Here is a 4,834-nt window from a genome sequence, read left to right as displayed (position 1 = left end):
TTTTGTTTTTTTTTAAAAAAAATCCTTTTCCTACCAAAAAATTACGAAGTGAAAAAAAAAATAACCAACCTTCCCCAACAAGGGTTAAAAAATTTAAACTAAGGGAGGGGTCTCAAAAGGTTTTTTTCCTTAATATGATTTTTTTTTTTTGTACATTTTTTTAAATAAAAACCCTTTAAAAGTAAGTAATTTAAATATTTGTTTTTTTTAGTTAGGAAAAGATTTTTTCCCTATACCAGTATCCGGATAGGGTTTTATTTTCAGAAAAATTACAATGCTGCTGTTTTTGATTAAAAACCAAACAAAAATCCCTTAAATGTTTACTTTTTGGTAATTAAATCATTTCATTTTTCTAAAATTAAGAACTGAGGGGTTTTTGCCCCCGGCATAAAAAGGGGAAAATTTTAATCTTTACCCTATAAAAATTTCAGAAAATTTTAAAGGAAAATCCCTTTTATCATTGAATTTCAGTTTCTTAGATTTCTTATGGCCCCAAAGGGGCTCATGGGTTTCAAATTTTACAAAATGCAAATTAAGATTGTTTGTGTTGGGCAATTAATAAAAAAAAAAATTTTTTTTTAATCGAAAATAAAATTTAAAAAATTATTTTTTAATAATAATTTTTTAAAATTTTCTTTTTTTAAAAATTACATTATAATAATTATTAAATATTTTATTTTATTTAATTTAAAAAAAATAATTTTTTTTTCAATAATTTTTTGTTTAAACAAAATTATAAAAATATATAACTAATTATTAAAAAAATTTTTTATATATATATTATTTTTTTTTTTTTAAATTTTAAATAAATTTAAAATTTATAAAAATTAAAATATTTTTTTTTATTTTAATAAATATTTTAAATATATATATTAAAATTTTTTATATTTTAAAATTTTTTAAATGATTTTTTAATAATAAAAAATTTTATAAAAATATTAAATTTTATGTTTTTTAATAATTAAATAATGATTTTTTTTAAAAATTTAATTAATTTTTAAATTTATTATTTAAATATAAAATTAAATTATTTTAAATATTTTTTAATATTATGAAAAACCCTTAAAAAAATTATATAAAAAAATAAATTATTATATTATTTCTTTTTTAATTTTTTTTATTTTAAAATAATATTATATTTAAAATAAATTATCTTAATTTTTTTTTATATAAATAAATATATATATATATATATATATTATATATATTTTATTTATTTAAAATTATATTTTTAATATATTTTAATATATATATATATATATATATATATATATATATATGCCCCCCACCCCAAACCAACAACATATAAAGGGTTGTTTTTGTGTAAATATGAATCACGGGAGTGAGCTCCTTGTCCATATACAGACAGAATCTCACAGAACTGAAGAATTCCAATGATAATAGGCATTTACTTCTCTTTCATATATTTTTGTCTGTAAGGTTACATCATAGCGGAAAGGGGTTTTTTTTAAAGATTTCCTCCCACCTTTTTCCTTCGCTGGGGGGACGGTAGAACACCGTCATGATTAACTTCAAATTTTAGATATACAGAGTGAACATGTATTTAATGTACTGGCAAAAAAGCATAGACACATTTAATGCATTTTTGTATAAGAATTTTATATCAAGAAACACGCGATGCGATTCGTAATTACTGAAAATATAAATCCCTATGGGGAGTCGGGGAATTTTTGAAAAGTATGCTTTGATCGGCTAGAAGCATAATAAAAAACGAAATATTTCAACAGGTTCCACTAATAAACGTGTAAAGGGTTTGAGGTTGTAAAAAAAGTGCTACAGAAAAGACACCCACAAAATACGATATGTATATGCATAATAAGGCCTTTTGTAGCATCCCGAATCCCCTTACGCTTTGATATATTGTTTGATATTGTCTCTTGGTTGGTACAAGAGATGGTTGAAAAAAGAAATTATTTTTCTTAATTTCACATAAAGCCAAAGGAAATCATTAAAGTAATTATTATACTGGTATGATTTTTTAAAACAAAACAAAACATTGTGGAAAAAAAATTATTTTTTTAGAAAATAATTTTTAAATGTATTTCTCAGATTCAGACAAAAAAATTTTTCTTTCTTTTTTCATGGTTACATTGTTCTCCATATGGAAAGTGCAAGTTGCTTGAAGTTTTGCATCTTATTGTATTCATCACGAGTAAGCTCCATGATCGCACAGTTTGAGTCTCAGATAACTGTTTAATTCTAATGATGTCTGTAATATATAAAATCAAGATACATAGATTTTCCTCTGGTATTTTTGAACCTGATAATTTATATCAGAGGTAAAGAATTATTTTGATAAAGCCCCGTGTTGATCGGGCACGTTCAAAATCTCTTAAAAAATATTTTTAGCGAACATCAGACGCTTAAAAATTTTTCCCTATTAGTGAACTTATATTTGTTAACAGGCATTTACTTGTATTAGTGTCTGAATAAATCCAAAAAGTACCAGCCCTTTCCCTTTTTTATTTTGAGCAGTATTGAAAAAAATTATACCCTGAAGTCAAAAAGCAGAAATCCTTCCCTTATGTGACTACATTATTTCCTTTAAAATTACCCATATAGAGTGAAAAAGTATTTGTTACTGCTAAGAGGCTTTTTGCACCTTTTATAAAAAAATTGTATCAAAACAATATGAAATCATAATTAAAAGAAAAAAATAAATCCCTGGTGAGACGTAATGAAGATATTTTAAAAAAAACACACTCTGATTGGCTGTTTTTAGTGTATCCTTTTATAATGGGAGAGGCATACAAACGAGGTGTTTTCCCGGTTTATCAAAGGTTAGATTTTTGGAGAATAACTAAATATACTATAAAGGCCCTTTTGTAGCCTCCACTAACATTTTGATACATCATTATGTTTATTTATGGGCACATCAAACATATTCATCGAAATTTTAAAGGCTAAATTTAAAAAAAGAGGTAATTTTTCAAAATTTCTTATATGGTTAATAATTACCCTTTTAAATATCAAAATGCGTGCAAGTTCTGTTACAAAAAAAAAAACTTCAAAAAATAGAAAAGTACCCGATCACCTTTATTTTTTATTGTTTGTAACTTTCAACTTATTTCCGATTCGGCAAAAAATTTTTCTTTTGTTATTACACCCAGTGCTCTCCATATGCAAAATGGAGGCATGTTGCTTGAAGTATTGCATCTTGCATCCACAGCAAGTAAGTGCCTAGTTTCGCATACTTGTAGACAATTGTTGTAGACAGCTGGATTATTCCTGTGATCTTTCTTGCCTTAGTGTCTGTAATATATCAAATATCAAAATCCTACCTTTGATATTTTTGAACCTGTGTGGTTATATCATAGAGGTACATAATGATTTGAAGATAGTTACCAAAGCCAGTCCTATATCGTATGAGTCGGACAAGGAAGTTCTTCCCACATTGTTTCACCATCCTTTATTATTCACTTTAGAAATGACCATTTTATTTTGGTAATATTTGATGTACTGCTTAAAGGGCACAAAAATATTTTTTTACATGTTTATATGATTATAGGCCTTTTTGTAATATTTTCAAAACCGTGAACACTTTGGATATGTCTTTTCCCTTTACATGCACATTACTGGAACCTGTTGAAACATCTTTTTGGTTTGCAATTGTTTGTATGACTCCATCTTGGTACATTGCGGGATAATTTGGCCAGCCAAGCAGAGCATGACATTTTTATGATATATTTCACATAGTCTCAGATAGGGATTTATATTTTCATTAATAACGACCATTATCTTAAGTTTGTTGATAAATCTTATGATTGTTTTTATTGCCCAAGATCTTTATGTGCCTTTTTCAAAAATACATCAAATACAATCATAACGGTCGTTGGAGCATGATATGGATTTCCATGTCCAAGTCATAAAATGTGGTACTGACATCGGTGGGATGAATGTCTTCAAAACTATTCTGTATTCTGTAATCTTATGGGTTCATATCAAATATCAAAGAAAATGTCGATATAACAAATCAATAAAACAAGTAAATCCCCGTGATCATTAGAATTATCCAGTTGTTTAAATGGACACAGAGCTCACTCACGATGGATACGATAACCTACAAAAGCTTTGCAAATCCATTTTTCTTATGAGGAACAATTATGAAATAAAATAATACTAAAAGTTTGACTTAATCTGAGACTTTTTTTTAAACTTTCACAGTCTTGTGAAAAGAAGAATGGTATGTTATAAACAAATAAGCTTCAGAGTAATCAGTGTACTTTTTCCATTTTATTTTAGTTTCCCCCAGTTTGTTTGTTATTAAAATTATACCAGGATATTAAGTACCTTAATAGTTTTTAATGATTCTTTTTTATTTAAATTAAGAAAAAACTATTTTTCTTTCAAAACATTATGTCATTACAAACTTTGAGGATAGGGTTTCATAGCGACCAATACATGATACAACGTACCAAAGTGTTAGGGTTTTGGAATTTACTACACAGGTTTTCATCAACAAACAACGCAATTCATATCAATGAAAATAAATTCTTATCTGAGACTACATTACATATATCTGAAAAAAATTTACATTGAATGTATCCCCAATGAGGTAGAGCATACAAAACGAAAAGGGTTTCAACTGGTTACAATAATGTGTGCGTAAAGGTTAAACATGTTTTTAGTATATATCTAACTGTCTCAAACTGTAAGGTGTTTCGGAAACTTACAAAAAAGCCTTAAAATACATATTTATATATCTATCTATTTATAAACATATACACATATCTATATCTATATATGGCCCCACCACACCACCCCACACACACACACACACACCAACACACCACACACACAACAACACCACAAC

General features: G+C 26.5%; 1 protein-coding gene across 1 annotated transcript in view; it reads left to right on the top strand.

Annotated features, from left to right (window-relative positions):
* LOC119576661 (dynein beta chain, ciliary-like) overlaps nt 1-4,834 on the top strand; it is a 143,775-nt gene that overhangs the window by 109,390 nt on the left and 29,551 nt on the right.

This window comes from Penaeus monodon, chromosome 9, assembly GCF_015228065.2.
Source record: "Penaeus monodon isolate SGIC_2016 chromosome 9, NSTDA_Pmon_1, whole genome shotgun sequence".
Taxonomy (NCBI): domain Eukaryota; kingdom Metazoa; phylum Arthropoda; class Malacostraca; order Decapoda; family Penaeidae; genus Penaeus; species Penaeus monodon.
Note: the sequence above shows the minus strand (reverse complement) of the source record. Positions and strands in the feature narration are given on the sequence as shown.